This window comes from Salmo salar, chromosome ssa19 (genome assembly GCF_905237065.1).
Source record: "Salmo salar chromosome ssa19, Ssal_v3.1, whole genome shotgun sequence".
NCBI classification, from domain to species: Eukaryota; Metazoa; Chordata; class Actinopteri; order Salmoniformes; family Salmonidae; genus Salmo; species Salmo salar.
Window position 1 is genome coordinate 53,978,055 of NC_059460.1, and position 27,687 is coordinate 54,005,741.

General features: G+C 41.5%; 1 protein-coding gene across 5 annotated transcripts in view; it reads right to left on the reverse strand.

Moving 5' to 3' along the window:
• LOC106579329 (thyroid hormone receptor alpha) overlaps nt 1-27,687 on the reverse strand; it is a 154,155-nt gene that overhangs the window by 116,881 nt on the left and 9,587 nt on the right. For 3 of the 5 annotated variants that reach the window (XM_014159158.2, XM_014159154.2, XM_014159152.2), the window contains exon 2: nt 5,712-5,769. The exons of the other annotated variants lie outside the window; for them this stretch is intronic. The gene's annotated coding sequence lies outside the window, so the exon portion shown is untranslated. The remainder of the gene's footprint in view (nt 1-5,711; nt 5,770-27,687) is intronic. 5 annotated transcript variants of the gene reach the window in all.

Sequence of the window (27,687 nt, forward strand, 5' to 3'; positions counted from 1 at the left end):
AGAGTGAGCCAGCATGTTCTTACATCTCAGGGTAAAATTACCCAGTTCTTCCCTGATTATTTCCAGACTTACTGTATTACTTATCTACAGAGTGTTACTTATAAAGATCCACTGTTAAACAGCAACGACCCTCTTTTGTCCTCAGCTACACACAATACGTACTTATCCATGCTATGATATCCTTATCTCTAATCCTATAAGGCTGAGCCCACACAAAGTCAAAAGGAAAACACACATCACAATCGGGAGTAGGGACACTGAAAGCAGAGTGGTCCAACCAGGTCCCACTCTCCAAACAGTTCCTTTTATTCTGCTCAAAGACAAGACTAGACTGATTGTATAGCGTGGTCGCCCAACTGTTTGAGCAAGGTCTCAAGTTCATATCACTCCCTCCCGGCTGCACCTGTTTTTTTTTTTTTTACTTCAACGGACACCGCCGGAGGGGAATGAGAGAGAGAAAAAAAACATTCCCATACATCCATCCATCCAGAGTGAAACGTGTTTTTATGCAGAGCAGCTTTGTTGGCGTCGGTTCTTATTGAACATTAGGCAGAATTGTTGGAATGTGAAAAATATGACAAATTCAATGTATACAATTGTGCAACAAAAAGTGATTTATGGTTAATAAGTAATGTTTAAAAATACAAAAATGTAACTCGCCATGCCATGACTAACAACCACGAGACGAGACCATGGTCTTGATTAGCATAACAAACCAGGTTATAGTTTCCGCCAGCATGTCTTTGAAGTACACAAATATGCCTATTCAACCCCGGTTGCTTGTAGGGCTACAGCCTATCTGAAAGCAGTCAGGATATAATGCAGTTGGAAATTGACAGCAGAAGACCTTTATTCGATAATCATTAATCAAAAAAATAAAAAGATAGGCCTATTTTAACAATGAAAAGTTTTTATGAGTGCTCCCCATACAAAATATGCACCGGTAGCCTATGTAACAGTGTTGCTTTCGTCCCTCTCCGGACCCTGTGAACAGAACAACTGCCTCGCACGAAGCATCGTTACCTATCTATCGCTCCAGTTGTTTCCCACAACTACTTCAAGGTCTCAGAGCGAGCGACGTCACCGATTGATACGCTATTAGCGAGCACCGCTAACTAGCTAGGCATTTCACACCGGTTACACTTACACACGTGTAGCTTGTTGTTATTGTCGGTCAGTCATAGCTGCGCTACAGTCAGAGGCTTCATGTGTAGCAAGTAAAGTGGGAGATTTCTAAACAATGCAAAATATAATTACAATTATGGAATTAAGTTGGCGAAATGAGAAGGAGTAGGCTACAATGATCAACCAACAGGCAGGCTGTTGTTTCATATGAATGGAGTTGTTGTAGACAATTACGGGGAGCGCAGAAAAATAGCTTCAATTAGCCTAGCTACTTTAGTTAGCTAACTGGCTAACTTAGCTTGGATACTGTAGCTAGCTAGCTTCTTTACAACGATTTGATGCAGTCAAGACAGGCACTACCAGATGGTATGATAGATAACCTATGGCAGCAACAACCTACTTTCTCTCTCTCTTTCTCCCTCCGTGCCTAACACAGACTGTCACACACACCGGCCTCTGCTCCTCTGAAACAAGCACAGTCTCCATTGTAATAAACAAAAATAATAATAATTTCCTTTAAATATGTGTATTTCGACTATCTGGATATCTCAAAAAATATGATATTTTCTGAATAGTGAATGAATTTCAAATACCCACCCCTACACCATTCACCAGCCTGCAATCCACTCATGCAAATTACATGCCACTGGTGGACAACTCCAGCCTGTTAGTGAATTACGCTAACCAGACACTGCAGTCAGTCACCTGGATAAATGAGGGCCACCAAGCACTCTACAATTAATGTGTCAATTTCCTCCTCACTCTCCCTCTGTCACTTTTTCAGAGCTATCAGAGACAGCAACCTCACAGCCCGCTCATGTAAAACAATTCAAAGGGATTGTCAGTCCCTGCACTGTGTCTGCTTTGTGGTTTTAATGGCTTTCAATATCGTGAGCTAGCATGGACGCCCATTTTGTACCTTGAGAGACAGAGCGGTATATTGTCAGCAATGAGTGGTTGAAGGCCCCACAAAATAAATGAGGTGTGGGGGCATGAGTGGTGAGGGCCTGGCTCCAAAAGAATGTGTTTGACCTCATTCTGACCAAAGAGCTTTTAAGTATTTGCAATTCAAGAAAAACATGCTGTTGTAGCAGAAATTCTCATGCAACCGTTAGCCTATATAAGGCGGTAGGTAGCCTAGAGGTTAGAGCGTTGGGCCAGTAACCGATAGGTTGGTGGATCGAATCCCTGAGCTGACAAGGTAAAAATCTGTCGTTCTACCCCTGAACAAGGCAGTTAACCCACTGTTCATAGGCCGTCACTGTAAATAAGAATTTGCTCTTAACTGACATGCCTAGTTAAAAAATGCTGTAGCTTCAGTTTAACTTATGGATGTTCTCAAAAGAGGGGGAAAGGGCTGAATGGAAGTGAACAACTTCCTTTTGACGTGGAAAAACAAACAACTACCCCACCGGAAAGGATACCAGGCTCCGGGGGAGGGCACTCGTTATGACAACCAGGCACCAGCAGCTGTTCCAGAGCCCATAAGCCCCTTATGAAGAGGCCCTCAAAGGACGGGTGGTGTGGTGTCAGGGCAACCCTAGCTAGTCCCATGGTCGGGTGGGTATTGCTTGCCCATATGCGCCACTTCCATAATGTAATGAGTTTCACACATTGACTTTAACATTGACACTTGAGTCCAATCAAAAAGATACCATGTCAGCCTGAGACCATATGACAATAACAGAATAGAATATCAGATTTGCATTATGCTATCTAGTCTGCATGCCATTATAAATAGAATGAGAGAGACTTGATAATGGCTCCATGGCACAACCCATTTAATAAAACAATTGTTTCTGATATTTCACATTGCAGACCCAAGCTTTAATTTCACTTAAAAGGCTGCTGTTGTTTTGTCTTTTTCTGGGCTAGTCTAATCGCAACAGGAAGTTGCGGCAGTAACAAAAGTTACGTTTGAACTCGACGACTGCAGTGTCTTAGCAAACCGTGGGTTCACGGACTCAACCAACTTCTTTATGACCCATGTCACACAGCCTACTCCGCAACCAAAAGAAAGTGAAAACATGTAAATTGGTTGTAAGCAGAGGAGAAGCATAGAGTCATCGGTCATTGTGCTTTAGGTTAAAGCACAGTGTGTACTGTGTCAATATGAAATAGCAGATTAGGTGCAATTGACGCCATACCTCCCATGGGTTTGTAGACTAAACAAAGCAGTCATTGTCCTTCCATCACCACTCTGTGGCTTACTAGGCCCCATCTCCAGACGTTAACCTCAACAAAATGATCTTGAACTAACCGTGAACCCGGACCATCCCAGCCAATCAGCTCAGGTTACAATAAAAATAGATCCGTGAAAGTGAAGCTATCATAACAAAGAATAAAATGACTCAACGCTACACCGTAAACACTCCATCTACCAACCAACAGTTTACTCTTCATCTGGTGCTCTCTGGTTGACCCATATTTCTTTACTGCTCTAATACTTTTGTTGAGGTATTTCCTGGACTGCTGACTGTGGGGAGAGGCAGACAAGCCAACCACTTCCCTCTGTTCAATGACAGAGCTGACAAATAAAACCACAACACCAGTCAACAGCACCCACTGCCTTGCCTCACTGCAACCTAACATTATAGCATTGCACTATTGATCCTGCTCTGCAACCTAACATTATAGCATTGCACGGTTGATCCGACACTGCAACCTAACATTATAGCATTGCACGGTTGATCCGACACTGCAACCTAACATTATAGCGTTGCACGGTTGATCCGACACTGCAACCTAACATTATAGCGTTGCACTGTTGATCCGACACTGAAACCTAGCATTATAGCATTGCACTATTGATCCTGCTCTGCAACCTAACATTATAGCATTGCACTATTGATGCTGCTCTGCAACCTAACATTATAGCATTGCACTGTTGATCCTACAGTACTCAGAACCTTCATCATTGTCACCACTTGCTCTGCATGCACAGATCAACTAAATTTCATATGGCAATAATACTTTCAGTACACTGCAACCAAAATGTATATTACAGGTGTATTACCAATATACAGTGCTTTTGGAAAATATTCAGACCGCTTTACTTTTTCCACATTTTGTTACATTACAGCCTTATTCTAAAATTTATTTAAAAAAATTAAATCCTCGGCAATCTACACACAATACCCCATAATGACAAAGCAAAAACAGGTTTTTAGAATCTATAAAACAGAAATACCTTATTTACATAAGGATTCAACCACTTTGCTATGAGACACAAAATTGAGCTCAGGTGCACCCTGTTTCCATTGATCATCCTTGAGATGTTTCTAAAACTTGATTGGAGTCCACCTGTGGTAAATTCAATTGATTGGATATGATTTGGAAAGGCACACAACTGTCTGTATAATGTACCACAGTTGACAGTGCATGTTATATCAAGAACCAAGCCATGAGGTCGAAGGAATTGTCCGTAGAGCTCTGAGACAGGATTGTGTAGAGGCACAGATCTGGGGAAGGGTACGAAAACATTTCTGCAGCATTGAAGGTCCCCAGGAACACGGTGGCCTCCATCATTCTTAAATTGAAGAAGTTATGAACCACCAAGACTCGTCCTAGAGCTGGCCGCCCGGCTAAACTAAGCAATCAGGGGAGAAGGGCCTTGGTCAGGGAGGTGACCAAGAACCTGATGGTCACTCTGACAGAGCTCTAGATTTCCTCTGTAGAGATGGGAGAACCTTCCAGAAGGACAACCATCTTCTGCAGCACTCCACCAATTGTATTTGTATTATTTCACTTTTATTTAACCAGGTAGGCCAGTTGAGAACAAGTTCTCATTTACAACTGCGACCTGGCCAAGATAAAGCAAAGCAGTGTGACACAAACAACACAGAGCTACACATGGAATAAACAAATGTACAGTCAATAACACAATAGAAACAACTATATACAGTGTGTGCAAATGTAGTAAGATTAGGGAGGTAAGGCAATAAATAGGCCATAGTGGTGAAATAATTACAATTTAGCATTAACACTGAAGTGATAGATGTGCAGAAGATGATGTGCAGAAGACGATGTGCAAGTAGAGATACTGGGCTGCAAAGGAGCAAAAAAATAAATAACATAATATGGGGATGAGGTAGTTGGGTGGGCTATTTACAGATGGGCTGTGTACAGGTACAATGATCGGTAAGCTGCTCTGACAGCTGATGCTTAACATTAGTGAGGGACATAAAAGTCCAATCAGGCCTTTATGGTAGAGTGGCCAGACAGTAGCCCCTCCTCGGTAAAAGGCACATGACAGCCCACTTGTAGTTTGACAAAAGGCACCTAAAGGCTCTCAGACCATGAGAAACAAGATTCTCTGGTCTGATGAAAGCAAGATTGAACTCTTTGGCATGAATGCCAAGAATCATGTCTGGAGGAAACCTGGCACCATCCCTACGGTGAAGCATGGTGGTGGCACCATCATGCTGTGGGGATGTTTTTCAGCAGCAGGGACTGGGAGACTAGTTAGGATCGAGGCAAAGATGAATGGAGCAAAGTACAGAGAGATTTAGGCACTATATCTAGCTCATATTCCGAACCTCTTAAATGATTATTATTTCCTGTCTAGACAAAAATAAATAACTTACCAGAAACAATTGGATCCACTTGATTTCCAGGAGAAATTTCTTGTTAAAATGTCACAACCTGGAATAGAAATGACAATTACATTTAAATGCCACTGAAGTATGTATTTGTGTGGATATATCCTCATAGCTTTGGTTTAAATGTCACAGTCTCTAAGCATTGTAATGCAGCAGGAAAAAAATACATCTGTGTAAGTGTCTTTCCAGTAAAGTATAGACTTAAAATGCCCATCTGAAAAATGAATTTCTCTCAAGTGTAGAGTCAAGGTTCAGAATGCATCCGGTCCAAAAATATCCACTGGGATTACAGTGAGCCATGTGGTGAATCATACTGTTGGAGATTCAGGCAATCCAAAGACTGGCATCACTCCCACTGTATGCTAAATGCATCCTAACTCAGTTCTACTGAAAAAAATACTGTAGCTTGCTTCCTCCATTGTCCCAACTGAGAGAAGAGGTGAGTGTACAGGGAGACAGGGTTATTTTCTGGATCAAAAAGGGTCTTCAGTGGTGGCTGTGGCAAGGGGCTTGTTTGGCCTGGCTGAATTTTAGAAAACATTTTCTCAAATTTCTCCATGGAGAATTAAAATAAAATTAAGTTTAGACTTAAACGACCTGAAAAAAACCAAACCTCTTTTTTTATTATTATTATTATTTTTTTTTAATCACTCAGGCGGCCTGCCCAAGGATTTCAATGAAAGCAAAATCCCTGGGAGAGAAAGAGAGAGTAAGTAATGCTAACAGCGCCAATAGTGACAGATGGGCAGGGATCGGCGATACACTCCGACTCTCCCACCTGAGAGGCATGAGTGAGGGATCTGTGTCACTACTGCTCCATCCTCCGGCACCTGTCCTCTCATTGTCTCTGACAGATCCTCCACTACAGTCAAACACATTCACTTTGAACTGCACCCTCTCCCACTCTTCTCCCTCTGAAAACACACATCAAGCTGTTTCTCACCAACTACAACCGCTAGCTATTCGCTAACACATTCCAGCACCACACTGCACATACAACATGCTAACTGTTCCATATAGCCCAGTGACTTTTGTCACATGATGTTCAAAATATAAAGAATGCTCTTTTTCCATCAAATGAGAAAAGTATTCAAGATGAACGCTAGACAATCACCAAACTGCTCACTGTGCCGTCAGGGGATCCTCGCTCATTCTTTCATATGGTTCGATGATAACGTGATAACCTCACGTTGGCAGGCTCCTAATTCCTTAAAACAGACAGCAGTGCCTGCTGTCATTCATGGGCAATATCCACATGAAAATATCTGTAGCACGTATGCATGGTGCTAGTGTAGAGCAGACAAGGTGACCCATGGCCATGGCCAAAGATAGCTCCTTGTACTGTGCATTTGTGTGCTACGCAAACATATCAATGACCTTATGCCCATACAGGCAGCAAAGCTCCCACTAAACCTATCCCACTCCCTCCTCCCCATTTCCAACCACCAAAACCTGATATCTGCACCTGTGGAGTCATAAACACTGCACTAGAACAGGGGGAAATAAAACCCTCCCTTCTGCCTTTTATTCTGGTCTGCTGTACTAACATATCTCACAGATATTTCAAGTAGTTCTCTCTAGCAAAAGGATTAGTGGCCTCAGAGACGCATAGAACGACAACTGTTGACAAATCCACACGATTAAAACAGCTCAATACGCCTGAGGTATGAAAGGTCAAGTGTCCTCCAGGCACACTGTACATTCAATAAGGACAAGGGTTAGCTGAAAATACTTGATTTCGGTGAGCCGTGTGTGTTCTGGTTAGCCAGGGACAGGCAACAAGTAGTTGAAGGTTCAGGAGGGGTGGCAATCAGAGGGAGCTGCAAAGGGTGGGATTTGAAGGGGGGGGGGGTCTGCTGGTCAAAGCAAACCTCTACAGTGAATTTCATGTGGCCAGCTTTCCTCTAAAAAGCTTTCCATCTTAATCCTCCAGCCAAATGGAGGCGTCTAACCTAACACTTAGCCTATTGCTCTTTACATTGGTCGTCTTAGGTACATTTGTTCAGTAATGTAAGCGGATGGTGCAGTCTGCAAAGGATTTACGTTATATATTATATTCCCTAATCGTCTTAGTCCACTGCTCACTGCTACTATAATAATATATCTCCCTGCCACTACTAGATCATTGAGAGCTGCAAACATTTATTATTTTAACAAATTAACTTACATAAGAACAATTACGATGCTTGTGCAACTCAATAAATACCCTTTCAACTTTGAATAACCCATTTCTTAAAATTCTGAATGTACAGACAAAGTACCTCACATATCAACATGGATACAGTGGCTGTCTATACCATGGCCTGATATCTTCAATAGGTTCAGACTGAGTACGAACGTATATCCAGATATACATTTTATCATCAGTATCTGATTTGGCAAATGTACCAACATAATGCAATTTAGTCAGGACAGTAGAGTACACTTATCTACTCTTTCATTATTCAATGGCCCCTTTTTGTTTTTGGCCATTATGGCTTTGCACATCTGATGACATTGCTTTATATTCACTGACAAGAAAGTCACAGGCACTATTGGGCTTCCACTTGACTTGGCAGAAAATGAGTCCACTCCTACCTATTCAGAAGATAATGAAACAATTCCAATGTCTACGCTTCATTAAGGCTACACGTGTAACAAACTCTTGCCTTTTGATCCTGGCTTTGGCTTGCCAACTTCATCAGTGATCCAGCTGGCTTCAGATGGATTCTTGGCCAATGAATCAACTGTTCAACAAGTCTTTGCACTGCAATAGTGTCAGAAATGTAATGACCTGTATGAGAGTCGGAAGGCGCTCTCCCTTACTGTTGAGAGACCATTAATAAAAACCGCATCTCTTGACCAATGGATAAAATAATATGTTAATTGTGTAAAGAATCATGTAAAGAATCATGTAAGAATCATCTAAGAAAATCAATGGTCCAAACCTCATGTCTCTATCATAATCCGTTCTAAACTTTTTGGAGTTTCTACTCTCATCAAGGACAACAACCACACGAGCCACTGCCTGTTCACAACCGCTACCATCCAGAAGGTGAGGTCAGTGCAGGTACATCAAAGCTGGGAACGAGAGACTGAAAAACAGCTTCAATCTCAAGGCCATCAATTAAATAGCCATCACTAGCACATTAGAGGCTGCTGCCCTATACACATAGACTTGAAGTCACTAGCCACTTTAAAAATTGGAACACTGGTCAATTGAATAATGTTTAGATATTTTGCGTGACTCATCTCATATGTATATACTGTATTCTATCCTAGTCTGCTGTATCTTAGTCTATGCCGCTCTGACATTGCTCATCCAAATATTTATATATTCTTAATTCCTTTACTTTAGATTGTGTGTATTGTTAGATATTACTTGTTAGATATTCCTGCACTGTTGGAGCTCGAAACACAAGCGTTTCGCTACACCCGCAATAACATCTGATAAACACGTGTATGTGACAAATACAATTTCATTTGATTTGTAGGATGGCCAGAAGTAGGGCGACTAAATCAATGGAGGCCAGAGGAAAAAAAGTGGTCATGAAAATAGCATCACGTCAACTAGGCTGGATGCTGGGAAAGAATTAAGGCTACCGGACAGGCGTACCATTGAACTTGTCATCTTTCTTCTCAAATACGGAGGACATAAAACAATAAAGAGGTAGAATAGATATACATTTGAGACATGTGGTATTTTCATATTGTAATATATGATGTTCATATTAATGCAAAGTTCCTGTTTTTTATAGCTTTCTCACAAAAAACATGTGTATCTCTGTTAAATGTCAATGAGCGTACCCAAAGCTTTTTATTTTCAAAGCCTTTTATATTTAATTCGGCTCATTTCATGATAATTTAACTATTTGCAACCCGCGGAAACAACTTTGAAGACGAACACAAAATGTAAAATCCTAAAAAGTTTTGGTGATAAAGCTGCACCGCTCTGTCAACAGAGCTCGGTGCAAATTATCGGATGCATTAGGTTAGGAAATCCTACTTTTTAGATATAATGTTAATAATTTGTTAGAGAAAGACCCCACTGAACAATTCAGAAAATGAAAAATGTCTTGGTAAAATGTATTTTCGAACATAAGGAAGTGAAATGTCATCACCAAAGCGTGTTTTCACCCACTCTGGGCAGAATCACCTGAATTCATTGCGGGTGCATTAAAATCAGAAAACACTTGGCACTCATATCTGTTACTCCCTCCAGCGGCACTGTTATATTAGCAAAGGCAACTAACACACTATACATTTAATACCTGGAATAAGCAATCAATCACTTGTCAACCCATAAACCTGTACTGCCTCCCATCTTTAGAGGCTGTGAAAGCTCTTTAAAAGGATAGTTCGGGATTTTGGCAATGACGCCTTTTGGAAAGTATTCATACCCCTTGACTTTTTCCACATTTTGTTACGTTACAGGCTTATTCTAAAATGGATTTAAAAAAAGTGAAATATCACATTTACATAAGTATTCAGACCCTTTTCTCAGCACTTTGTTGAAGTACTTTTAGCAGCGATTACAGCCTTAAGTCTTCTTGGGTATGACGCTACAAGCTTGGCACGCCTGTATTTGGGGAGTTTTTCCCATTCTTCTCTGTAGATCTTCCCAAGCTTTGTTGGGTTGGATGGGGAGCATCGCTGCACAGCTATTTTCAGGTCTCTCTAGAGATGTTCAATTGGGTCCGGGCTCTGGCTGGGCCACTCAAGGACATTCAGAAACTTGTCTCGAAGCCACTCCTGCATTGTCTTGGCTGTGTGCTTAGGGTTGTTGTCCTGTTGGAAGGTGAACCTTCACCCCAGTCTGAGGTCCAGAGTGCTCTGGAGCAGGTTTTCATCAAGGATCTCTCTGTACTTCGCTCCATTCATCTTTCCCTCAATCCTGTCTAGCCTCAAAGTCTCTGCCGCTGAAAAACATCCCCACAGCAAGATTCTGCCACCACCATGCTTTACCGTAGGGATGGTGGCAGGTTTCCTCCATATGTGACGCTTGGCATTCAGGCCAAAGAGTTCAATCTTGGTGTCATCAGACCAGAGAATTTTGTTTCCCATGGTCAGTCCTTTAGGTGCCTTTTGGCAAACTCCAAGTGGGCCGTCATTTTCCTTTTACTGAGGAGTGGCTTCCATCTGGCCCCTCTACCATAAAGGCCTGATTGGCGGAGTGCTGTAGAGATGGTTGTCCTTCTGGAAGGTTTTCCCATCTCCACAGATGAACTCTGGAGCTCTGTCAGAGTGACCATCGGGTTCTTGGTCACCTCCCCCAATTGCTCAATGGCCAGGCTTCCAGCTCTAGGAAGAGTCTTGGTGGTTCCAAACTTCTTCCATTCAAGAATGATAGAGGCCACTGTGTTCTTAGGGACCTTCAACACTGCAGAAATGTTTTGGTACCCTTCCACAGATCTGTGCCTCGACACAATCCTGTCTCGGAGCTCTACGGACAATTCCTTCGACCTCATGGCTTAGTTTTTGCTCTGACATGCACTGTTAACTGTGGGACATTATATAGACTAGCCTTCCCTGTAGCTCAATTGTTAGAGCATGGTGTTTGCAACGCCAGGGTTGTGGGTTCGATTCCCACGGGGGGCCAGCACAGATTTTTTTTTTTTTAAATGTATGAAATTGTATGAAATGTATGCATTCACTACTGTAAGTCGCTCTGGATAAGAGCGTCTGCTAAAATGTAAAATGAAAAAAATGATAGACAAATCTGTGCCTTTCCAAATCATATCCAACCAAAATGTGGGGGAAAAAATCAAGGGGTCTGAATTAGAGGTCGGCCGATTATGGTTTTTCAACGCCGATACCGATTATTGGAGGACCACCCGGGGCCGATACCGATTAACATCGGCCGATTTTTTTTTGCGTTTATTTGTAATAATGCCAATTACAACAATACTGAATGAACACTTATGTTAACTTAACATAATACATCAATAAAACCAATTTAGCCTCAAATAAATAATGAAACATGTTCAATTTGGTTTAAATAATGCAAAAACAAAGTGTTGGAGAAGAAAGTAAAAGTGCAATATGTGCCATGTAAAAAAGCTAACGTTTAAGTTCCTTGTTCAGAACATGAGAACATATGAAAGCTGGTGGTTCCTTTTAACATGAGTCTTCAATATTCCCAGGTAAGAAGTTTTAGGTTGTAGTTATTATAGGAATTATAGGACTATTTCTCTCTATACCATTTGCATTTCATATACCTTTGACTATTGGATGTTCTTATAGGCACTAGTATTGCCAATGTAACAGTATAGCTTCCGTCCCTCTCCTCGTCCCTCTCCTCGTCCCTACCTGCGCTCGAACCAGGAACACATCGACAACAGCCACCCTGGAAGCATCGTTACCCATCGCTCCACAAAAGCCGCAGCCCTTGCAGAGCAAGGGGAACAACTACTCCAAGTCTCAGAGCGAGTGACATCCCCGATTGAAACGCTATTAGCACGCACCCCGCTTACTAGCTAGCCATTTCACAATTGGTTACACCAGGCTAATCTCGGGAGTTGATAGGCTTGAAGTCATAAACAGCTCAATGCTTGAAGCATTGCGAAGAGCTGCTGGAAAAACACACGAAAGTGCTGTTTGAATGAATGCGTACGAGCCTGCTGCTGCCTACCACCGCTCAGTCAGACTGCTCTATCAAATATCAAATCATAGACTTAATTATAACATAATAACACACAGAAACACAAGCCTTTGGTAATTAATATGGTCGAATCCGGAAACTATCATTTCGAAAACAAAATGTTTATTCTTTCAGTGAAATACGGAACCATTCCGTATTTTATCTAACGGGTGGCATCCCTAAGTCTAAATATTGCTGTTACATTGTACAACCTTCAATGTTATGTCATAATTTTTGTACAATTCTGCCAAATTAATTACGGTCTTTGTTAGGAATAAATGGACTTCACACAGTTCGCAACGAGCCAGGCAACCCAAACTGCAGCATATACCCTGACTGCTTGCACGGAACGCAAGAGAAGTGTCAATTTCCCTAATTATAAGAAATTCATGTTAGCAGGCTATATTAACTAAATATGCAGGTTTAAAAATATATACTTGTGTATTGATTTTAAAGAAAGGCATTGATATTTATGGTTAGGTTTGGTACAAATGGTTAGGTTTGGTTAAACGACAGTGCTAAATCATCACCCGTTTGGCGAAGTAGGCTGTGATTCAATGAGAAATTAACAGGCACCACATCGATTATATGCAATGCAGGACACGCTAGATAAACTAGTAATATCATCAACCATGTGTAGTTAACTAGCGATTATGTGAAGATTGATTGTTTTTTGTAAGTTTAATGCTAGCTAGCAACTTACCTTGGCTTCTTGCTGCCCTCGCGTAACAGGTAGTCAGCCTGCCACGCAGGTTCCTCGTGGAGTGCAATGTAAGGCAGGTGGTTAGAGCGTTGGACTAGTAACCGGAAGGTTGCAAAAACGAATCCCCGAACTGACAAGGTAAAAATCTGTCGTTCTGCCCCCGAACAAGGCAGTTAACCTGTTATGGCTAGGGGGCAGTATTTTCACGGCCGGATAAAAAACGTACCCGATTTAATCTGATTATTACTCCTGCCCAGAAACTAGAATATGCATATAATTATTAGCTTTGGATAGAAAACACTCCAAAGTTTCTAAAACTGTTTGAATGGTGTCTGTGAGTATAACAGAACTCATTTGGCAGGCCAAAACCTGAGAAGATTCCTTACAGGAAGTGCCCTGTCTGACCATTTCTTGCCCTTCTTGATTATCTCTATCCAATACAGGGGATCTCTGCTGTTACGTGACACTTCCTACGGCTCCCATGGGCTCTCAGAAGGCGACAAAAAGCTGAATCGTGGCTTTGCAGGCTCTGGCTGAAAAAAAGTAGCGCGTTTGGATAGTGGCTGGTCACAGTACTGTGAGACTCAGGCTCGTGCACGAGGGGATCCCATGCTTTTATTTTCTCTCTCTTTGTACGTATACACGCTTTCCCGGTCCGAATCTTATTGCTTTTTTACGAGAAAAATTGCATAAAAATTGATTTTAAACAGAGGTTGACATGCTTCGAAGTACGGTAATGGAATATTTAGAATTTTTTTGTCACGAAATGCGTCGTGCTCGTGACCCTTATTTACACTTCGGATAGTGTCTTGAACGCACGAACAAAACGCCGCTATTTGGATATAACAATGGATTATTTTGAACCAATCCAACATTTGTTATTGAAGTAGCAGTCCTGGGAGTGCATTCTGACGAAGAACACCAAAGGTAATCAAACTTTTCTAATAGTAAATCGGAGTTTGGTCAGGGCTAAACTTGGTGGGTGTCTAAATAGCTAGCCGTGATGGCTGGGCTATCTACTCAGAATATTGCAAAATGTGCTTTCACCGAAAAGCTATTTTAAAATCGGACACCTCGATTGCACAAAGGAGTTCTCTATAATTCTATAATTCTTAAAATAATTGTTATGTTTTTTGTGAACGTTTATCGTGAGTAATTTAGTAAATTCACCGGAGGTTTGCGGGGGGTATGCTAGTTCTGAATGTCACATGCTAATGTAAAAAGCTGTTTTTTGATATAAATATGAACTTGATTGAACAAAACATGCATGTATTGTATAACATATTGTCCTAGGTGTGTCATCTGATGAAGATCATCAAAGGTTAGTGCTGCATTTAGCTGTGGTTTTGTTTTTTGTGACATTATATGCTAGCTTGAAAAATGGGTGTCTGATTATTTCTGGCTGGGTACTCTGCTGACATAATCTAATGTTTTGCTTTCGCTGTAAAGCCTTTTTGAAATCGGACAGTGTGGTTAGATAAAGGAGAGTCTTGTCTTTAAAATGCTGTAAAATAGTCATATGTTTGAAAAATGGAAGTTTTTGTATTTTTGAGGAATTTGTAATTCGCGCCACGCCTATCATTGGATATTGGAGCAGGTGTTCCGCTAGCGGAACGTCTAGATGTAAGAGGTTTAACCCACAGTTCCTAGGCCGTCATTGAAAATAAGAATGTGTTCTTAACTGACTTGCCTAGTTAAATAAAGGTGTGTCAATTATTATTTTTTATTTTTTTTAATTGGCCAAATTGGTGTCCAAAAATACCAATTTCCGATTGTTATGAAAACCTGAAATCGGACCCAATTAAATCGGCCATTCCGATTAATCGGTCGACCTCTAGTCTGAATACTTTCCAAATGCACTGTACTTCTCTAGTCAGCTGAACCCGTGGATACCATTTCTTTGTCTGTGCTTCCAGTATGAAGGAAGTTAGCGGTAGTTTTGCGAGCCATTTGTAACTAGCTTAGCAGCTCCTAAGCTCCTGAACTACCACTAAGCTTTTCATGGACAAGAGGCAAAAGGGCTTTTCATAACTACGTACCTTTTAAGTGTTTTTGATTTGAAACATTCAGTAAGTGAGTGTACATTTGAAGGAATTTCAGGGCCACATTTTACACCCGTAGGGAAATACCTGAAAAGTGCAAAAATGAATTCAGCAGCAGCATCTACAGGCTTAAACAACAACTCAACCCCTGATCTCTACCCACAGCTCAGGTTCAGGGGTCAGCAGTGCATTGTGAAGCCCTGATAATTCCAACAAACTGTAGTCGCTGTCGTCCAGCGCTGTCACCGATATGAAATGTTGGTTTCACACACCTTAACGGTATAAAGCAGTGCACAGTGGCTATGGCTGTTTGGTGTTGCCTTGCATTAGATTGTCATGCTATTCCCTATGCTAAGGTAGCAAAGAGCTGTGGACATGCCTCTCAGAGAGGGATAAATATGCACCGGCACAGGCTGGCCAGATAAGGTCAGCTGTGGATTGGTAGGGCTCAAACGGTCAGTGGCCCAGGCCTCCCGTGCCCTCCATTTTACACAAACAGGAGGACAGCAGGAAGGATTTAAGAGTTCACGCGGCGGTAAACGGCTAATAACGTTCCAACCTCCCGTTCAGGGTCAGTCAAGCCTCTTATTGCTGTCTGCGGGGGAGGTCGACTAGCAGCAATACTTCAATCCCTGGGTCGTCTGTCACTTATTTTGCAAGCTGTTTCTCCCTGGCGCTTTCTGTAGCATTATGCGGGCGGCTCACCGTGTGTCTGTGTGTGACTGGGTGGTGTGCGTGCTGTGTGTGTGTGTGTGTGTGTGTGAGAGTTAGGAGAGCAGTGAAAGGAGAGAGCAGCACATCTTATAAGCTAAGTCAACAACATTATATCTGCCTCATTTGTTTAGGCAAAGATAGTAGTTAGCAGGGTTAACTGTGAAAGGGGAGATTGGGAAATGCCTCTCAGTGTGGAAACCCTGTCATTCAAGTACACTGTAATTTCCATTCCTACATGGATGGTTGCGAACAACGATAATACCATGCTTAACAATATTTCAGGCTGACACAGATGGCCAGCAATGGATGGACGTATGTATGGCCTAACAGTAGACAGTATAACAATAAACACAGTAGAGAACAGAACTGTAGTCCTTAAATACCTAACCGGACCAAACTATAACAACAAAACCTTGGCTGGATGGAACCTGAACCACAGATAATGCAGCTTGTGTCTGAAGCAGCTTGACTGTGGTCGTTACTATAAACACCTGTCTTCAGTGTGGAATGACAAGTGGGAGCTAGTCATGATGTCGTAAGGCTGATGGATAAGAAGGCATGGTTTAAATGTAGGTAGCCTATACCATATCCTCCTTTCCACTCATTCCAGCCAAAACAAAATCCAAAACAAAAATGGGCCTCTCTCTGGACGCTAACTTAAAGTAACAGTATACCTGGATGTTTCTGGCAAAGCAATTTCGCTCTAATATACAGTTATCAGTTTTCCCACATATAAGACTTTCCCAGAGGAGCCAAAGTCAGTGAGTCAGTTAGCGAGGCCTCACCAGAGTAGCCAAGCCAAAACCAACCCCCAGAGAGAGTTTGCCAAACCTCACTCTTGAATCATAGCCTTCTGTTTGCATATTATGGAAATCGGTGGAGCTATATTGATCTATGGGTGTAAATCACGAAAAGCATGCGGTGCAGGGTAAACAGGCGCCATGGGGGGGTATGCAAATGACGACTCACTCTGACACAGATAAGTTGCTGGCTTGGAACATTAAATACAATCAAGTCCATAATTAATGACACCCTTACTAAAGATGAGCAAAAAAGACTATCAAATAAATAATACAAATATTGAGCTATATTGTAGGCTATAAAAATTTGGGGAAATTATATTATTTTATACTAATAAAATTGCTCAAGTAATACAAAACCTCTCAAAAGATAGGGGTCAAAATTATTGGCACTCTTGTTTTCAATACTCCGGGACTCTCCCCTTGCGAGGATAACGTCACTGAGCCTTTATCAAAACATTTTTCTGAGATTGGAGAACATATTGGGATGGATCTTAGACCATACCTCCATCTGCATATGCTTCCGAATTTTTGACGCCAAACACACCACTGGTGTGCGTGGCCAAAGATCTCTATTTTCATGTCATCTGACCATAGCACCGCCTGGAGTTTGATAAACAGCATTGGCACTTGGATTGGAACCAATGCTATGGTCAGATGACATGAAAAGAGGCTATTCCATTCAGTTCTAGTCCATTTGTTTTCTAACAATAAATACATAAATTATTTAGCGAGTATTTATGTTATTTCATTACCCCTCTTGAACTAAAACCAATATCTTTGTGTTTTAAAGTCACTTTAATCTATGAGTGGCCGGTTGTTGTGCATAGTTTATAGAGCTGCGCATAGTTTATAAGCACTAAGCTGTAGCGAACACACACACACACACACACACACACACTAACCGAGCCAATGTGGAGATTAATCAGCTGGGCCCTGTCAAAAATGGGGCCCGTCCTTCGCAGGCAGGGCAAGCCAAATAACTCTCCCTGCACTTTCTCTGCACTCTCCAATGCCCAGAGAGAGAAATGTAGAGAAAGAATGAGGGAGAGAGAAAGAAAGAAATACATTTTTTTTGTCTGGGTTCTGTATAAGCACTTTTGTGACATCTGCTGAGGTAAAAAGTGCTTTATAAATACATTTGATCAAAAAGGGGCTTAAGTGGTGGGCGTGACAGGTGGCGTGGCAGGAAGCACGTTCGGCCCATCACCGTGGCCGAATTTTCTAGTCGATTTTAGAGGCCCCATCTCGGAGGTGTAGAGACATTTTTGCATTTTTAAGCCGATTTCCTACAATTCGATACATTTCTCCATGGAGCTGAGAGACAATGCTGCAGTTTTAAAGCAAATTTACTGCAATTCTACATATTTTGCCATGCAGCTGAGAGAAAGTATTGCAGTTTTAAAGCTAATTTCCTGCGATCCTATGCATTTTGCCATGGCTAATGCAGTGGTCTTTTGCTCAAACATAATAAACAAAAAAATCTATATTTTTAATTCATAGTTTTCTTAAAAGAAAATTATCCCTGACTGTCTAACCTTTATTTTGGTGATTGTTAGTTCTGAAAGAGATTTTTTTAACTATATATACACATGTAGTTTCCTGTGTTTATCAAGAATGGTCCACCAACCAAAGGACATCCAGCCAACTTGACACAACTGTAGGAAGCACTGGAGTCAACATGCGCCAGGATCCCTGTGGAACGCTTTCAACATCTTGTAAAGTCCATGCCCCGACAAATTGAGGCTGTTCTGAGGGCAAATAGGAGTGCATCGCAATATTAGTACACTCAGTACATAGGTCCATTATCTTTTCTACATATTTTATAGCTGGTTTTAGTCATTTAAGTTTACTCTGAAAGCGTTTTTCCATCCCCAGAACGTATTTCAGAATGGACTTGGGCGCAGTGTGGATTTAGGAGAAAAAAATCCCTGAAAGAAAAATAAAGAAAAGAAAGCCAGAGATCCTGGTAAGATCGGATAGCATTCTGACACCCTTCTCAGAAAAAGGAATGCCTGACCTAATTCTCTGCCTTTCCCATTCCCTCTCAGTTCTGTGTTACAGAGGAAAGACAGTATCTGGCTGTTATAGGCGGCCATTGCAGAGAGGGGCAAGTAGATCTTGTGATTTGTGTTTATTGCAAACCGCTGATGTGGTCTGTTGTGTTGACATCCTCAGAATAGCCCATGCCTGAACTGTGAGCATGCGCGCGTGTGCACATCCTCAAATCCGGTTCAATAATCAATTATTTCATTGGAACATTCTCATTCACACTCTCTCTCACACACACACACACACACACACACACACACACACACGATCTCTCTGGGGCCACACCGCCAGCCTTGGCCCCATAGAGTACTCCAGATGTGGAATGCAGGGATGCACAGGGGACAGTTGGACACGTCCCAACCTGGACAAGGATCAAGGACTCAACCGAGGCAAGGTGGAAATGGAGTATCTGTTTGGAACGTGTCCCACGAGCCAACTCTACTGTACCGATTTGCTCCTCAGTCATTGAGTTCAACTCAATTTACAGGCTCTTTGGGCGAGAACAGCTGTACAGAAGACAGTTATCTATATTAACACTTGTTGTCAAAACATATATGTGTGTGTGAGGGTGTAAGAGTGCTGCTTACAAATGCATGGAGGACTATCTGTACTTGTATGTATGCATTCATTTAGGTGTGTGTACTCTGTCCAGGGCAGTGAGTCTATTGCTCTAAAAGTCTGGTCACGTGTAGTAATCACAGATCCATTGCATCATGAGGATAATGTTTCCTCACACCAGGGAACTATAGAGAGATATTCACATGATCCTGAACTCTGCCCTTTCATATGGGTACATAAACACCGACACAGCCAGCTGCACTTAAACATATGTCAGAATCTTAAAGGCGTACTGTACATTGATGCATAACACCATCCAAAATGCACAAGTACACCCCTAATAGACTCTAGAGGGTTTTTAATTACTGTTCACAAAACAATGTCCATACAGGCTAGAACACTTTACAATGGAAGAATACACCGGTAGCTTTCCTTGCTAGCTGACAGCTAAAGCTAATATCAATTAACTACCCTAGAACTTTGTTTGTGTTAATATGCAAACCATCATGCAAAATATACTTATTTCAAAGCTGTTTGCCACCAAAAACTTTATTCATTCACTTATTCTCTCTCACGTCTCTCTCAAAGACTATCTAATATTGCCTCAGCGAATTGACTGCCTCGTGAATGACATCATTACTGGTTAAAGAGACAGCTCACATTTTTTATAAAGAAAGCTCCTTCTAGGCTTGGGCAGTATACCGTATATACTGTATACCGGGGTACCTGGAAAAAGCCACAGGATAGTTTTTCAATATCGTCAATACCGTCCAAGCAATTTTTTTTGAAGATTTTCAATAATTGTGAATATTTATAGCTACTTTTTAAAGTTATTACCAGCAGTGCAATAACTTAGGAGATAAAGCAGATTGCGTTTTTCATTTCACCTGCCACATTATTTTAAATGATGAAGCTTACCGTAGTTCCCCCAGAACAGTTGAGCCACTCACGTGTTGTTTTGTAAATAGCACAACAGGAGAAAGCGAGCTGGTGAGTCCATAGCGTTCTATATCTATCAGTGAGTCTCTGTTGTGCAGCGCACATGAGTTGATGAAGTTACACTTGAATGCAATTTGCTTCTAAATGTTTGCTATCAGATACATTATTTATATAATAGCCTGTTGAAACCACTTCAAATTAGTGGATTCGGCTATTTCAGCCACACCAGTTGCTGACAAGGTGTATAAAAAGCAAGCACACAGCCATGCAATCTCCATAGACAAACATTGGCAGTAGAATAGCCTTACTGAAGAGCTCAGTGACTTGCAACGTGGCACCGTCATAGGATGCCACCTTTCCAACAAGTCAGTTTGTGAAATTTCGACCCTGCTAGCGCTGCCCTGGTCAACTGTGAAGTGGAAATGTCTAGAAGCAATAATGTCTCAGCCGCGAAGTGGTAGGCCACACAATCTCACAAAACAGGACCGCCGAGTGCTGAAGTGCGTAGCCTGTAAAAATAGTCTGTCCTCGGTTGCAATACTCACAACCGATTTCTAAACTGCCTCTGAAAGCAATATCAGCACAAGAACTGTTAGTCGGGAGCTTCATGAAATGGGTTTCCATGGCCTAGCAGCCTCACACAAGCCTAAGATCACCATGCACAATGCCAAGCGTTGACTGGAGTGGTGTAAAAATCAATGCCATGGGACTCTGGAGCAGTGGAAATGCTTTCTCTGGAGTGATGAATCTCGCATCACCATCTGGCAGTCCGACATTCAAATCTGGGTTTGCATAGTGCCAACTGTAAAGTTTGGTGGATGAGGAATAATGGTCTGGGGCTGTTTTTCATGGTTTCGGGCTAGACCGCTTAGTTCACGTGAACGGAAAATCTTAACGTTACAGCATACAATGACATTCTAGACGATTCTGTGCTTCCAACTTTGTTGCAACAGTTTGGAGAAGGCCCTTTCCTGTTTCAGCATGACAGTTACGTGGTGCAAAGCAAGGTCCATACAAAAATGATTTGTCGAGGTCGGTGTGAAAGAACTTGACATGCTTGCACAGGCCCTGACCTCAACCCCATCGAACACCTTTGGGATGAATTGGAACGCCGACTGCAAGTCAGACCTAATCACCCAACATCAGTGCCTGACCTCACTAATGCGCTTATGGCTGAATAGAAGCAAGTCCCCGCAGCAATGTTCCAACACCTAGCAGAAAGCCTTCCCAGAAGAGTGGAGGCTGTTATAGCAGCAAAGGAGGGACCAACTCCATATTAATTCCCATGATTTTGGAATGAGATGTTCAACGAGCACGTGTCCACATACTTTTGGTCATGCAGTGAATCTTATAATGGCTTTCTGCCAGAAGTCAAAGAGCTCTGGATGAGTTATCTGTACAGCTGCCATTTTTCCTTGTGCTTCCTACAAGCGTTAGTTCCCCTGTGCTTACTTCTAGCGTTCTACTCCTTTCTGCTCTGTGTACTACACATGCTGCTCTTCCTCAGAAAAGCATGCATCACAACTTTGTTCATTTGTGCAATTTCTCTAGTTCACTTTCGCTTGAAAATGTCCACACTCAGTGAAAATGACATTCGGTAGAGACTAGCTATGCTTATATAACTTTATGAGTTGTATTTGCCTGTTTTGCAACTTGTTTATGTTTGTTTTCGCTCGTTAGCATTTAGCTAGCATTTAGCTAACATTGTCTATGTGATTTCGCTATTAGTTTGTGCTAATTTTGTTTGCATTCTGGTGTGCTATGCCGGTAATACCATAAAATCGCAGTACAAGAGAAGGATGGTATGACAATATGAAAATCTGGATACCGCCCAAGCCTAGCTACTTCTATGCAAATGTTTATCAGTACAATAAAATAAGTCCCAAATAGAAGGGAAACAGATTGTTTGTCGTCTGTAGCCCCATGAAATCACCTAAAACAAGCTCAGTAACTCAATGCATGCACACACTCCTTTTGAAAATGCATTCACCTGTATTGTGGAAAGGCCTAGGTGACATCTTGATTTACCCAGTTTATCAATAGAGATTTACCATTCAAATAAATGATTACCATTATGTAGTTAGATTATTTTTTTAACAAAGTCAAATTGATTGTATGACTGTATAATTGACTCATTAATGCATACATGGCAGTCTCTTAAATGTTGATGTATAGAAATTCAAACTCAGAAGATGCCCAAAGATTGAACAGAGCAGTAGCTGATTTCATCTTTTTGGATCGTGATAGTATCGTGTATTGTGATACTAAACCTGGTATAGGTATTGAAGTCAAAATTCTGGTATCGTGACAACACCACCCTACATTGGGCTCCCGAGTGGCGCAGCGGTCTAAGGCAAGGCATCTCAGTGCTAGAGGTGTCACTACAGACCCTGGTTCGAGTCCAGGCTGTATCACAACCGGCTGTGATTGGGAGTCCCATAGGCCGGCGCACAATTGGCCCAGTGTTTTCCGGGTTAGGGTTTTGCCTAGTTAAATAAAGGAAAATGGTAGCTCATGTTTTTGTGCATTAATTAGGTTGGAAATAACTTATTGGTGTTGTACAGAGTTCTTCTTCGAAAGCGAGATCAATGACGGTCATGTAATGACACAGCACTCTATAAATATATGAAAGAAGTGTCAACAAGCTGTCGGCTAATGGGCATCCTGATAAATCCAAATCAAACAGTCATCAGGGGTTGGAACATAAATTATTTTCGAATCGTTTCGTTCTGAATAGAACCATATATTTTTTTTGTTCCGTTACACAGTTCTGACAAAATAAAATACAGATCTGTCATTCTCATTAAAACCCTAAGAAGCGGTAGATCTGTTTTATGTGCGCTAGTTCCATGCCTTCCATTTTTAAGTTTCTTTTTTTGTGACTTTAGCTTCCAGTTTTGTACACCAGCTTCAAACTGCTGAAAATACAATAGTTTTGGTTATGGAAAATATATTTCATAGCAGTTTAGATGATACAATGATTCTCTACACTGTACTTACTTGTTTGGTCAAATAAACTGAAATTAGGAACTATTACAATTTTAGCAACCAGGAAATGGCAGGGCAATTTCTGCATAGTGCATCTTTAAACCTCTGAAATATCCCCCCAAAAAATGTACATTTAGCTTGACAGTAAATTACTTCAGCAATCAGTGCTGATAGAGCAGCTTGCTGCGGATCGGGTACGTGATTTAATCTGTACAGGAAAGTTGTTTAGAGCAAATGCTATTTTAAGGGGGAGGAGAGAGCGAGAGAGGATGCCTTGAAAGCTGGGCATCTTGTTATGACGTGCATTATCTGAATTAGGCCCACATAATTACACCTATGGAGGAGCAGCTTCTATTGAGGAACTTTGAATGTCTTTGGTTTAACGTTGGACCAGAGCAAGCGTTAGCTAGCTAGCCAACTAACAAACTTGTGTGTGAATAGAATGAACTAGAATTAATAACGTCTTACTTTTTTGTAGTTAATAAATCCAATGTGAAACAACTAGCAGTGAAAAAGTCAATCCATTCTTCTCTAATTAAACATCTCTTCCTAATTTCTGAATTACACTTGTAATATCGTCAGTAGGCTATAGTAACCTATGTAGGCTATAGTAACCTAGGCAAAGATTTCCAGCTGGCAGGCAGAGGCTGGAATAAGATTCTGAGTGACAGAGTGAGGGCTTTTCATAGGCACTTTCCTGCAATTTTTGTGGGACTGGAAAAAAATGCCCAGAACATAAAATAATGTTATTAACCGGTTCCCATGCTTTTAAAATAACGGTTATGTTCTGGAACAGTATAGATTGCTTTCGTTTTCGGTTCGGGTTCTGTTCCGACAATAATTGTACTATTTTCCGTTTTTTGGTTCTGTACCCTGCACCGGTTCCAACCCTTGACAGTCATGGTGTGTCACAGTCAAAGACACGGACGTTTCTACTTGTTCGTAATAGTATACTGGCTAACAACAATCTCTATTCTGGACGGGAAAAGTGCTAATTGTTTAAATGCATCCACACCCATGAGGACACAATGGGAATTCACACAGACATACACACAAAACGCACGTACGGGCATACAAACACACACACACACACACCACAAACCAAATACAGTGCAATGTTACGCTCGTCAAGTCCCCTTGAGCTATGACTTCATTGTGACATGCACCCAACCACTGCCTCCTCACACACACACACACACACACACACACACACAAAAAAAGAATATCAAGACGCCTTCTCATGGCCAAGTCACCCGATGCATGAAATAACAGGTGTGCAGGACGGGAGAGGGAGGGAGTGACGGGGGTTAAGTTGAGAGCTGAGATAATAATCGGGACAAGATGACAAGATGACAAATGGAGGTAGAATCAGCAGCAGCGGGCACGGCAGTGTCAACAAACAGAGGAGTGTTTTGTGTAGTGGAGTTTCCTATTTCCAGGGCCCCCTTCGTCGGTTGGGTTGCCAGCGTGGTTGCTAATCTTACGGAAGAGAACTCCTGCCCAGCCCTATCCCCAGCTATTCATCCCTCACCTATCTATCAATCAACACAGTTCACAGAGTACATTGGTTGCCCATTCACTGCATACGGACTACAATAGATCATTGGAAATAATCTCCATACTGGAGGGATTTTGACGCAGAATTTGAACCAATACTGTATCATGTTCATGTGATGCCTTAATTAGTATCACAATTCGTATGATAATAATATCAGTGATAGTGATAAATTACTGTGGGTGTTCAATTAATTACTGTGGTTTATGAGATTATTTCACCACAGTAATAAAAACAAAACCAGTAACTGCCCCAGGCTTGGCTTACTGTCGAACGTACAGTAACTCAGTCAGAGTGTAATCATGCGGAGCTGAACAATATGATTCAGGAACGTTCATCTTTCAGACGTCTCTCGTCAGACAAACATTGAACCTTGGGACTGGGATTGCGGCTCACTGGGCAAAGGGTCATGTCTTGTCCAAAAAAAGTGATGGAGGGACAACATCAACACTTCAGTGCAAGACACAAAAAATAAACTGTAGTTATTCTCTCTGTCTCTCTCTGTAGCCAAAGGAGTATTTTACACACATCTCTCTGTTCATCGCCCCAGGAAAACTGATGTGGGACTATGTATTAAGGGAGAGAGCCAGAAGTGTGATCAAAAACTTGGGCGCTCTCCAACTGAAGCAGCTTGCAGTAAATTAATATGTAAGCCTTGTAGTGACAGTCAAAAGAAGGCAGGATGTCATAACCCAGCACAGTAAAAGCTTAATAAGGCCTACTCTCTCTCACACACATTATCCCAAAGTAAATTCACTTCCCACACACACACACACACACACACACACACACACACACACACACACGCATTATCCCAAAGTCCATTCACTTCCCCATACTTGTAATTCCACAGCCTGTCTTGGGTGAAGAGCCGGGGCTTTAACGAAAAGCCACGTTTCTATTTTAAGGGCCGACTGTGCAACAAGGAGCTCTTATTTGGCCTTGTATATGTTAGCCAGTTAGCATTAAAATTAAATAGGACCCTAGTGTAAGAAGTGGCCTTAAATTTGAAAGGCTCAATGAAGAGGTGGACGGACTGCTGCTTGGAACCTGCCATACCCTCAGCTCCTGGAATAAGTCCATCGAAATTTCCTGAAGCGTGAAAGATTACAAAAACAGGGCAATAACATGGCAGTGTTTCTTCACCATAGACACCCATTTATTCTCCCCACCCTGATTGGCAGTTCTTTGGAGGCTTCAGGAGGGCAGAGCTAAGATCGTGGCAATCTCATGTAAACTTTTGTGCTCGTTTGTAATTTCCTTCCCATTCTGTTGCAGTTTGATGATTCTTCTGAGGCAGTATGCTGACTCAGCACGCTAACTGACTAAGTGTTTCTTGACAAAGTAAAAATAATGGGTAAGATAATAAGATATATATAATAATAATTGGATGTTAATAAACAAATTTAGCAGTCCACTTTTCATTTAAGCAATAAAACGATGGCCTATTTACAGATGGCAAGGTACAATAGCTGAATAGAACTTGGTCCGCTGCCAACATTCTAATCATCCCCTTTAATTAAGTCTGGACGACATGGCCAAAATGTCAGATTTTTGACGGTATGACTGTGTTTGACAGGTTCTTAATTTCTACATTTGCTTTATGAGTAGTGAGTGGCCCTAGGGTGAAACCACATGCATTCTAAGTGATTTCAATGGGTCGTTCTCCATTCTGATTGTTTTATACTGTTCCATCAAACGTCAACCAAAAACGTATCTCATTTGGAATCATTTCCACACTGCCACGTAGGGTTGCATGATATGGGCAAAACATCTAGGCCTTATTTTTAACAAAATATTGCAATTATGATTTGACTTGTGATTTACATCGAAACACTTGGATGAACAGTCAGAATCATGGAAATATAATGAGTATTCTAATCCTACAGTTAGAATTTAATAGTTCCCACAGTGTGGTTTGACATGACACCAAATTAAAAAGATTTTTAATTCAGGTCAAACACTGTATTCAAAGTGCCCACTATTACATTATATCTATACATTTAGAATACTAATAGGGTCTTTATGTGGAGGCGTTATTGGGCGCGTTCGAGTGGATAACTTTTGTCAAGTCGGTGTCACCGCCTTTTCAAGTGTGTTGCATTATGGTTATAAAAAATGTCGACTGCAGGAATTTGACAAAAATCTAGTGATCACAGTTTATGCAGTTTTTGATAAAGTCGCCTTCAATTCACTGCAGTTGCTTCTCACCAACTGCAACTTGCAGCCCTCGCCTGCATTGTGGGAGTCACTACTTGTCAACCAATCATTAGGGTGTTTTTGTTTGACCCACGTTCACATGGCCAAAGACGTGACTGAAACAGGAACCAACTTTGCCGCGATTATAAAGCTACAGGGGATGAAAATGAAAGTGACATGAGACTTCTCTAACTAATTAATTGTACACAAGGTTTGCAGTTTGTGAGTGTGTGATATAGGGGTATATAAAAGTTTATTTATACAGAAAACCCTTTATAAAACAATAGCTTTTATGTTGACACTGCCATGTTGATCTGAGCCTTGCTGTTTGAAGCATTCATAACTACAAGGAAACAATTATACCTTAGGGACTATGTTGAAAAAAAGAGTCAAGATTAGACTACTACTTGTGACTTAAATTATGATATTGATATTCTGGGCAGATTAAACTACAGTAGTTGTAGTCCAGAGAAGACCTGTGTATATTTATACTGAATCATGCTACGCCAGTCAGGGTTGCTACTCTGCTTGCCTGTGACATCTCCGCAAATCCGTCACGACTTCATTTCTCTCCCAGTGCGTAAACACAAACAGAGAGGCTTCTAAAATGGGCCCATGCCAGACAGTGTCAGATGGACTCCTACTCGTAAAGCCGTCGCCCTGGCAAAAATAATGCTCCCGCGCCGCCCGCCAAATCTTCCAGCTCATGAAAGGGGTTGTAGAGATGGAGGGAACAAGCAGTCGTAGCCAGGGCTACATGACTGCTGTTGATATGTGTAACAGCCTCAACTC